The 11,776-nt window shown below is 43.6% G+C and overlaps 1 pseudogene; it reads right to left on the reverse strand.

Annotated features, from left to right (window-relative positions):
* Window positions 1-3,107: 3,107 nt before the first annotated feature.
* Window positions 3,108-3,313, reverse strand: LOC142281588 (U2 spliceosomal RNA; annotated as a pseudogene).
* Between the last annotated feature and the right edge of the window lie 8,463 nt (window positions 3,314-11,776).

An 11,776-nucleotide genomic window follows, 5' to 3' on the forward strand; every position in this document is an offset into this window, starting at 1 on the left:
GCTTACTTATAATTAGTTGGAGTGTGCAACGCAGGCAGATGCGCTCTGCAAATGTCTTGGCACTAGTGGGACTATAGCAAAGTCCAATAGCCACGTATAGGATGCCACTAGGTACACTGAGTGTTTGCTAGTATAATGGCTTACTTATAATTAGTTGGAGTGTGCAACGCAGGCAGATGCGCTCTGCAAATGTCTTGGCACTAGTGGGACTATAGCAAAGTCCAATAGCCACAGATAGGATGCCACTAGGTACACTGAGTGTTTGCTAGTATAATGGCTTACTTATAATTAGTTGGAGTGTGCAACGCAGGCAGATGCGCTCTGCAAATGTCTTGGCACTAGTGGGACTATAGCAAGGTCCAATAGCCACGTATAGGATGCCACTAGGTACACTGAGTGTTTGCTAGTATAATGGCTTACTTATAATTAGTTGGAGTGTGCAACGCAGGCAGATGCGCTCTGCAAATGTCTTGGCACTAGTGGGACTATAGCAAAGTCCAATAGCCACGTATAGGATGCCACTAGGTACACTGAGTGTTTGCTAGTATAATGGCTAAGTTAAAATTAGTTGGAGTGTGCAACGCAGGCAGATGCGCTCTGCAAATGTCTTGGCACTAGTGGGACTATAGCAAAGTCCAATAGCCACGTATAGGATGCCACTAGGTACACTGAGTGTTTGCTAGTAAAATTGCTTAGTTTAAAAAAGTTGGAGTGTGCAATGCAGGCAGACGTGCTCTGCAAATGTCTTTGCACTAGTGGGACTATAGCAAGGTCCAATAGCCACGAATAGGATGCCACTAGGTACACTGAGTGTTTGCTAGTATAATGGCTTACTTATAATTAGTTGGAGTGTGCAACGCAGGCAGATGCGCTCTGCAAATGTCTTGGCACTAGTGGGACTATAGCAAGGTCCAATAGCCACGAATAGGATGCCACTAGGTACACTGAGTGTTTGCTAGTATATATGGCAAAATTATAGATGGAAAGGGAGAAGGGGAGGGGGGGAGAGAGGAGGCTGTAATTGACTACAAGGGTATGAGTTATGAGTGATCATAGGGATAGTGTTACATAAGTGGAAATACCTATGGAGGACCGGATGTGTAAGCGCATACCTTATACAAACCTATAGAGTGCTGATGGGTGAGAGTGTGATGTTAGATATAAGACATCCTATAGTGAATAGTGAGCCGTAATCAAGTGCAACAGGGATATTTCACGTGACTATGGGAACATGGAAGTTAAAGAAAGGGGAGAAAAAACTGTTAGACAAGGTAATCAGACATAATGTAACCAGTTGATCAGACATGACAAACATGACAAATAAAAAACAAGGAAGAATGGAACTCCATACATAGTGGAACCATATATAGTGTGAACACGAAAAAGAACCGGGCGTTAGAAAAAATGTGCACGGCCCAATGAATCAAGTCGGTTCTTCATATTCATGGTTTAAGCCCTTGGGTTCCAACGTGCCCAGAGTATATATCCAGAAAGATTCCCTTTCTTTGAGCTTCCTAATTCTATTGCCTCCTCTGCGTATGGCTGGGACATGTTCGATGACTTGGAATCTTAATTGGGCCACTGTGTGATTATGCGTCACAAAATGGTGTGGGACTGGTAATAGAATCTGCTTACAATGTATTGTTGACTTGTGCTTAGCACAAAAAAAGGGAATCTTTCTGGATATGTACTCTGGACACATTAAAACCCAAGGGCTTAAACCGTGAATATGAAGTACAGACTTGATTCATTGGGCCGTGCACCATGTCACCATGTGTGCAATTGCATTGTCCAATGGCTCACAATGGTTATGCGTTTTCATTGGATGGATAATCGAAGCCATGTTTTTTTCCTTTCTCTTGGGTTTGTTGTGTGAGTAGCCTATAGGATTAAGTTAGTTACCGCAGGCAGTGGATTTAGCTTCCTGTCTTTGGTCCAGTGGTAGATTGATTGTTTGGTCTATGAGCTGTTATGGGTTTTAATCCAGGTGAATGCCCATGGGCTGCCTATAACTGTGTGAAATATGTAGTTTTACTGGGCTGGGATGAGAGAATCCATCGAAGCATGGTGTAGGGATTGTGGTTCCTGTGTGCTAAGAAGAAAGGCTAGCACCAGCCAGAAAGCCCCATTACAGCCAATAATCAACCGCTAGCCGCTGGAACTCGTTGCTCTAGATCATGTCAAACTCTCACCGAGCAGGAATAGATACATTAGCCCACCATCCCACCCAAAGAGCAACTTCTGCTGCGCAGCTGGCTTTCTAGGCAGCAGCGCTATTGTGATGTCAGCGGGGGACATTGTGACAAGCCAGTGTTCCGTCACTTCATGTTGTGCACTGTTCAAACGGAAAATACATCAACAGGCAGACTACAGAAAAGCTTACTGACAAAGGATAGAGAGGGGCTTTCTCAGAGGGCTTTTTACAGTTTGTCTATTCCCAATTAGCCGTTTAAGTATGCTTAATGAAAGTACTAATTCTTTCATAGGCCGCCCATTCTTAGTATTTGACGTTCCTTATATTGCGGTATCAGGCTTCGCAGCAGGTTGCAAAACATTCATCACCCATGACTGTCCCCAATTGGGCTCAGAAGCTAAATGTCTATCATGACCTCTCTTTTTGAAAGTCCAAGAGCAAGCAAACTCTTCCTCCAGGAGAGGGAGCCAACAGATCACTAAAGACATCATCATTGCTCAAAGAAAACACCGAAAAACAATGGAAGCTTTAATTGGAGTGGAATCTGATAGACAGCACCTGATGCCAAGTCTGCATCTTCTAACACCTGCAGTCACTGCAGCAGCTGAATCCAATGTGTCCAAAAGGGATCTATTCTATTCAATTGCAAATGATCTAGATAAGACTGAGAATAAGATACTGCACGGGACATAGCAGAGTTGGTCAAGTTGAGTGGAGATGAGTTTGCTATTTGGCACAGCTTTTGCATCAATAAAGCAAGTAAAAGGTGTGAAAGATAAAAAAAAAGGGTGAAAGTGTGAAAAGTGAATTGGCCAAATTGAGGTGCATATAAAGTTTTTGCTTTCTTTCAATTCACTAATGAGGCTCATTTGAATCAGGTGAATTGAGTTCTGCTTTTGGAAACTCGGTTAAGAAGGGGTGCACCGGTCCTGGAGGTACTGCAATACCAGGTCAATGCGTGGAGTGGACAGAGCAAGATTTTTTCCATCTCCTTGTTCTAAAAATCCATTTAATATATGGTCCCTAGAGAGGGGACGTATCAGATATTAAACTGATAAGAACAGATTTAATTTTTTTTTTTTCTGTTTATCAGTAGGACTTCAAAATAACAAAGGTGATCGCCTCCCGTTGCCTGGGAACCGTCCAGGCACAAGAGGGCTATGTGTCACCAGAAGGCGCACACACTCCCTCAAGGCCGGCAGACGTGCAATCCCAGGCACCTTCCAGTACCGACCAAGGTAGCGTCCTCCGAAACTACACTTGATCTTAGCCAAAAGGCCGAGAAGCTATAACCCGAATTGGTTACGGCCTTGAGTGGCACCCTGGCCTATACCGGACACATCTTAGGGAGAGGGAGACAAACCCACGCCTACAGAAGACATTTTGTCACCCAAGCCAAACCCTTGAAAAGGCTGTTTTGCAGAGCAAAAACAAGGAGAATGGTACTTTTTGCAGCCGCCGCCCACTGCAATGAATCTGAATAACTCCTCCTTTTGGGCACAAGCACCTCCCCTCCCCCTTGCAGTCTTTCCAATTCATGATACAAAAAGACGGACGGACAGGACAGGACAGGACCATCTGCCTGACTTTCCGTCACTGCCACCCTTTGCCATCCTTGCCCGTAGAAAGCCCTTTCATCATCCCCAAACCCTAATCTTTTCCCTTCCCTTCCCAGCTGCGTCTCACTCCCTTTCATTAGGAAGTGAGCGCAGCCTTTTCTCCGTTCTGCACATGCGCGACGTTAAACACAAATGCGCAGGCGTGCGTTCCATTAGCCTCACTGCATTCCACTCCCATACAGGAAGTGGGCACAGCTATTACTACGGTCGCACATAAAAGAACCCACGGCCACCACTGCACATAGCTGACTCCACCACAGGACACCCACTTCTACACCAACGCAGGTAAGACAGGATCGGCACCTCTATGCTCCCGTTACAATCAGGCTCAGTCACCATGTGATAACGCTCTCAACTCTTTAGTTGCAGGCTCCCCTTGCTTCACCTCCACTGGCTGTGCTGCCATTTCCTCTCCCACCTGGAAGTTATACTTTATTCCACTATTTTCCTGTTTCTCTCTTCCCCCTTTTCCCATAACCTACTTTTATCTGCATTTGTGGGGTATCTATATGCTATTTACATCATAGTTTTATTCATTAATATGGAAGGGAAGAGTGCCCATGAGAGTGTTGAACTGCGGAGAGCAAAAGATTAAGCTGCTCCGATTTGCCACCATTGATAAGCTGTTCTCAGTAGATACACATGCTATCCAAACAGCAGCATCCACCATTGCTTCAGCCCACCCATTCAGTGACAGCTCACCAAGTCAGCCAGAGGAGTGGTGTAAGGAATTACACGTAGGCACTGACTCCACACCTTCACATCACAAGAAGGGGGTCTACAGGCTAGTGCAAGAATACGAGCAAGTCTTCAGCAAACATCCGCTAGACTTTTGAAAAATAAAAGGGGTCAAACACTACATCCCCACAAGTGCACACCCACCCATCAAAGAGAGATATAAGCCAAATCTACCTGCACATTACCAGTGTACCAAGGACATGTTGAGCAACATGAAGGAGGCTGGGGTTATCCGTGACAGTTGTAGCCTCTGGGCAGCTCCGTTGGTCCTGTTAAAGAAGAAGGACAGCACCACTCCCCTGTATTGAGGAATAGCTAGCTGCATTGACAACTGCAAATTATTTTTCTACCCTTGATCTCACTAGTCACTATTGGCAAGTGTCCGTTGCTGAGGCAGACCGGAAGAAGACCGCCTTTGCCACCCCGATGGGTCTCTGCGAGTTCAAAAGCATGCCCTTCGAGCTGTGCAATTTGCCAGGAACCTTCCAGAGGCTGATGGAATGCTGCTTGGGACACCGAAACTTTGAAACGGTACTGCTATACCTTTATGATGTTATTGTTTATTCTAACGCAAACAAGATTTTAGGGTGTATAAAAAGGGAGATTAGATCCGATGATCCCAACGTATTGTTACCCCTCTATAAATCACTTGTAAGGCCACATCTGGAATATGGGGTAAAGTCCTGAGCAGGTTGATAACCATTGGTTTGAGCATGGTAGGGTGTAGTACGCATCTTCCTGCATCGGTAAAAGCTGCAGAAGTCCTTGAAGATTTCCGCTTCAAAGGCAGTGCCTTGATCTGTGAGGACTCTCTCTGAGTAGCCATGAGGTCTGCATAAGTGTGCTTGGAAGACCTTCGCTGCAGTATGGGCCATTAGATCTTTGACTTGTACCACAACCATAAATCTCGAGTAGTTGTCTACCATCGTAAGTGCATACGTGAGCTCACCTCGATATTCTGCAACAAAACTCCCTTTTTCGATTTCAGTTTCAGCAAACACTCCTCTTCCTGTAGAAAATATTTATCATTACCTAAGACAGTCATTCTAATGCATGACAATATTAAGGCAATTTAGTTAAAACTTGTTTTAACTCACCTTTAAGGGGATTGATGTATTTCATGGTCAATCCAGGTTTGTCAGTGATGGCACTGACATAATGTATGGCGTCTTTTTCGGGCGTTATCCTTTGCCTTTTCATTGTGAAAATCCAGTTGCCTATATCAAAGCAAATTCTACTACTTGTAAAGTATGCAGAAAATGAAATGTAGAACATATAACATCAACTGCTTAGGAACGCATCATAGGTTAGTACTTAAAAGGATATTGTCATGTTCTAGTCATAATGCAAGCTGGACATTTTTCATGTTACCCTGTAATCGCCGGCCTGTTCTAATGCTCACAAGCCAAGATATAGGCTCAGCTGCTAAGGCTTCCCTCTGCCTTCTGAATGAAAATTGAATATGTCTGGCTCACTGTGTATATAGCAGGTGCTCAGAAAAAATAAGAGTTAATTCAATAGAAATAGCTCTGGCACACTATAGTGATCAATAACGTAAGAAAAGAACTCTTAGAATGCTGAAAATTCTTTATTTGTGCAAAAGGATAATTCATCCAACGTTTCGAACTTGTTTTTAGGTCTTTATCAAGGATAAAGTTATCTAAGATCATAAAGGGTTACAAAACCATATAAACACGTAATTAGTACATAGTACAACATAACAGTACAATATATTGCTACTTGAGAGTACAATGGGTCAAATGACCATGATGCACATACAAAAAAATTTTCCAAAGCCATAGTGAAAACATTTGTACTGAGGAAAGAAAATTTCCACATGACCTATCTGGAGAAACATTCTGGATCAAACAACCAAAAATAGTCAAGCAGGTAAATACACACCTATATGGATAACAGGATGATATGTGTTCAATTGTATAGCGTCATTGCCATTAAGGTACAAATGGAAAACTTGCAATCCTATATAGTGAAGGAAATGAACACATATCATATCAAAGAACACAGGAACATGGGTGTGAGAAAAACCTCAATGTTTATACTTTGTTCTTTATAATGGTGTGAACATGTATATGTCTCAGTACCTTATGAACTTGAGAATTCTAGTGAGTAGATGATGAAAGCCTATTCCAGAACTGGAATCGGTAAATAATTGTAGGTGGAATCTAAATGAAAAGATGGTACAAGTGTTATCATGACACGTGGGCTATAACACAATGGACCGTGTGACAAAGAAGAAAGGAGAGAAAGAAGAGGAAGAAAATGGAACTACCTGTAACATTACGTGATAGTCACTGGTAAGTATCACTTGACAATTCAGGTGAAAAAGGATTCCTTTATTAAAGGGTTCTCAGTCGCCTCAGGATCATGAAATACTAGGGTAAATGATATGAGAATGGGTAAGAAGCACCACTAAAGGAAATATGAGATGCAGGACATATATCTATAAACCCCTGAACTACATGATAGAAATAAAAAGAAGAAAAAAGAAAAAAAAGAAGAAAGAAGAAGAACACATAGAATGCGGAAAGAGAATGGGTACAACTACCTGAGTTACTGCAGGGAGGCCCCTGGTAGGTATTGTGAGGGTTAGTGGAATTCCTTCACTGAAGGGTTCTCAGTTGCCTCAGGTTCGTGAAAAATGCTATAGACAAATAATGCCCGGAGAAAAGGGGTTCATATACAGCGAATAATGGTAATACAAGGTACATGTGTCCCATGTAATAGTATAAATATATATATATTGTACTAAGCTCTACACCAGAAATAGAAAGTAGTCCCTCTGCCTTCTGTCTAGGTGCCCTGAGTTATGTCCTGTAAACTGTCACAGTGACCTAGACACACATGTGTAGTAGGGGAATATCCCTGCTGAGATGCCAGTGCTAGAGCACTCGTTTGCTGTGGAGTTGAACGCTATGTGAGCAGTTCTTACCTTCAATGAGCAGAAGTCTCTTTTTTCAGATTTCAATATCTCTGTGGGTATCTGGCAGAAATATGGAATACTCTTTACTGCTAAGACCCTGTACACCACTCCCACTAAAGGGGGCTTTACACGCTGCGACATCGCTAATGCGGAGTCGTTGGGGTCACGGAATTTGTGACGCACATCCGGCCGCATTAGCGATGTTGCTGCGTGTGATACCGATGAGCGATTTTGCATCGTTGCAAAAACGTGCAAAATCGCTCATCGGTGACATGGGTCTCCATTATCGATTATCGTTACTGCAGCAGTAACGATGTAGTTCGTCACTCCTGCGGTAGCACACATCGCTCCGTGTGACACCGCAGAAACTAGGAACCTCTCCTTACCTGCCTCCCAGCCGCTATGAGGAAGGAAGGAGGTGGGCGGGATGTTCCGGCCACTCATCTCCGCCCCTCCGCTGCTATTGGGCGGTCGCTCAGTGACGTCGCTGTGACGCCGCACGGACCGCCCCCTTAGAAAGGAGGCGGTTCGCCGGACACAGCGACGTCGCCGGGCAGGTAAGTATGTGTGACGGGTCTGGTCGGTGTTTGTGCGGCATGGGCAGCGATTTGCCCGTGTCGCGCAACAGATGGGGGCGGGTACCCACACTAGCGATATCGGGACCGATATCGCAGTGTGTAAAGTAGCCTTTAGTCACATGACCAAGACTGTATCTGTGTCCCTACAACACACTTGAGACAAATGTGTGTGTGAGCCTGCATTGTGGGGTATATATAATATATTATAGAGCTGGGAAGGATCATTCTAAGCAGTGAGCTGTTCCAGTATTTGTAGGAAAATACCCAGTAGAAGCATCAAACACAGCACCAATACCTCCCATCAGTATTCCACCACAGTGCCATGTAACCCATGCCCTACACTCCCATCTACACCAATACTATACAGGCACAAACTAGTATATCTGACTAAAAGCCCCCAAAATATGAAGAACGGCCTATAGTTGAGTGTGGATATAAAATCTATGTGAGCAGAGCTAGAATAGAAATCACTGATCGCATTGAAGTCATTCTGACCATAAATCACCATGATATCAAGGTGAGGAGTTGTGTGTTACTGCTGGGAGGAAAGGGTTAACAGTGGAATATTAAGGTGCATTTCTGTGTGCAGTGTTACTAGTCAATGTAACAATTCAGTATGAGCTGCTCTTGGTGCCGGGGGAGGGAGATGCTCTCCTGAGCAAGATAGATGGGGAATGAACATGATATCTATATAGTGTAAGGCAGGGGGTCTCAAACCAGGTGATCATGTCTGATCAACTGGTTACATTATGTCTGATTACCTTGTCTAACAGTTTTTTCTCCCCTTTCTTTACCTTCCAGGTTCCCATAGTCACGTGAAATATCCCTGTTGCACTTGATTACGGCTCACTATTCACTATAGGATGTCTTATATCTAACATCACACTCTCACCCATCAGCACTCTATAGGTTTGTATAAGGTATGCGCTTACACATCCGGTCCTCCATAGGTATTTCCACTTATGTAACACTATCCCTATGATCACTCATAACTCATACCCTTGTAGTCAATTACAGCCTCCTCTCTCCCCCCTCCCCTTCTCCCTTTCCATCTATAATTTTGCCAGTACAATATTAGTTTACATTAGGCACACACTCACATATTCCTTTCCTTAGTGATTTATTGTAATTCACATTCACATACAATTCTCTATGCCTGCCCCATTACTACATTCATACCTACTTGACCCTATCCTGATACCCCTTGTCTCACCTTGTTGGTCCCTACACCTGTTATCATGTCCTTTCCTGTGTCTGTCTTGTCACACAACACATTTTAGCATATAACTTGTGCTCCTTATTACCTGTCCTGCCTATTAGAATTATGTCCATTATGTCCATGCATGGCCCAATGAATCAAGTCTGTACTTCATATTCATGGTTTAAGCCTTTGGGTTCCAATGTGCCCAGAGTATATATCCAGAAAGATTCCCTTTCTTTGAGCTTCCTAATTCTATTGCCTCCTCTGCGTATGGCTTGGACATGTCCGATGACTTGGAATCTTAATTGGATCACTGTGTGATTATGCGTCACAAAATGGTGTGGGACTGGTAATAGAATCTGCTTACAATGTATTGTTGACTTGTGTTTAGCTCAAAGAAAGAGAATCTTTCTGGATATGTACTCTGGGCACATTAGAACCCAAGGGCTTAAACCGTGAATATGAAGTAAAGACTTGATTCATTGGGCCGTGCACCATGTCACCAAGTGTCCAATTGCATTGTCCAATGGCTCACAATGGTTATGCGTTTTCATTGGATGGATAATCGAAGCCATGTTTTTTTCCTTTCTGTTGGGTTTGTTGTGTGAGTAGCCTATAGGATTAAGTTGGTTACCGCAGGCAGTGGATTTAACTTCCTGTCTTTGGTCCAGTGGTAGATGGATTGTCTGGTCTATGAGCTGTTATTGGTTTGAATGCAGGTGAATGCCCATGGGCTGCTTATGACTGTGTAAAATAGTATTGATTCATGATGGATTTCAGACTACATGTAGATATCTTCAGTCTTTCTATCCACATCATTTAAATGAACATTATCCATGCAGCTTGAAATTCATCCAATAAGAGAAGCAACCTTGTACAACCAATCTGATAAGGGCACAGTATATCCTAAGGGAAGGTTATGGCTATAAAAGGGGACTTCTTGGAGTCACCAGGTTGTTGATGGATGTTGCATGATCTAGTCTAAGCTCTTAGGAGCTGGCTAGGGGATCAGAACCAGGATGCCTTGTGGACTCGGTCTAGGGACTTTGGCTTCAACTTTGTGCTTGGTACAGATCCGCTCACCGGTTCAGTTCCCCTCGGGTCACCGCCCGTCCCCGGTCCTACGGTTCAGCTGACTTGTACCACCTCCTGCAGACGGCCACCACCGTCTGCCGACCTTGCTGACAGTGCCTGGGCTCCTACCCAGACACTAACAGTTTCTGTCCTCTCACTTTCCACTACAAAACTAAACTAACTGCTTTTTCCCGCCTCCAGGCCTGTGAACTCCTCGGTGGGTGGGGCCAACCGCCTGGCTCCGCCCCACCTGGTGTGGACATCAGACCCTGGAGGAGGCAACAAGGATTTTGTGTGACTGATGTAGACTATCCAGGGGAGGGGGTGTGTGTGATTTTGTGTTTGTGACTACCTGGCTAGTCCAGGGCGTCACACATGCTATGCACTTGGAAGAAAGCTGTGAGAATTTAGACTTTATTCTCAAGAAACTTAACTACAAGGAGCATGGATGGTCAATATGTGGTGGTCTAAAAATGTTCTCATTGCTTCTTGGGCAGCAAGGAGGATATATTAAATACCCATGCTGTTCTGCCTCATGGCAGCCTGCTAATAGTCATTCATTGAAATTTCTGTTACAACCCCTAGAGGTCATTGTTATTCTTTTGAATTGCTGAGTTTCCCTTTAAGCTAAATGTATTCTGGGTAAGGAATGCCTCCCTGAGCTGAGAAGAAGCCTGCAGCCATTTTCTCTTTGGATTTGTCAGGAAAGGACATGCCGACTTACCTCTCTGTACATTCACCCCTGCCTAGTGTAATCCGGTGAGCAAAGCAAATTACATGTGTTAGTGATAGAATCCTAGATGGAAGAGTGTAGTAAATGCATTGTACATTGTACTTCTACACCTTTAGTGTCATCCCTGTCTTGTTTGTCTAGATAGGATTTCTATGTATTGCAGATGCAGTGACCTTTCACCTACATTCTCGTAAGAACTGCATCTCATGTACTGTTATGCTATGTTAACTCTGTATTAACACTGTACTGACTGTAATCATTTTCTTGTTATAGTTTTTACCCGTATAAAACAGTATCTTGGATATACCGTATTCTGTCTTCAACTGCATCTTGGATATTCCTATATTCACTGTATATTCCATGTATACTGCAATCAAGTTCACGTTACCAGCTAATAAATCAAGGCTATTGAACTCCACAGTCTGTTTATTTGAAATGTGAACTAGGGTTTAGCTGTATGCTAGAGATTCACATCATTACGTAAAAGAAGGCAGAACACATGCTTTTTGTGTGAATTGGAAAGCCAGGTTAGGACTCTTCACTGGAGCAAAAAAAATTGGCCAACAAGAACATCTTTGTAACCGGGACTCAAGAACATTGTTGCATAAAGCTTAGTTGATCCCACCTAAAGTTCTCTTGCCACCACTCCACTGTAAGCTTGGACTGATGAAGCTGTTTGTGAAAGCGCTACTGAAAGA

This window comes from Anomaloglossus baeobatrachus, unplaced genomic scaffold, assembly GCF_048569485.1.
Source record: "Anomaloglossus baeobatrachus isolate aAnoBae1 unplaced genomic scaffold, aAnoBae1.hap1 Scaffold_476, whole genome shotgun sequence".
Lineage (NCBI taxonomy): Eukaryota > Metazoa > Chordata > Amphibia > Anura > Aromobatidae > Anomaloglossus > Anomaloglossus baeobatrachus.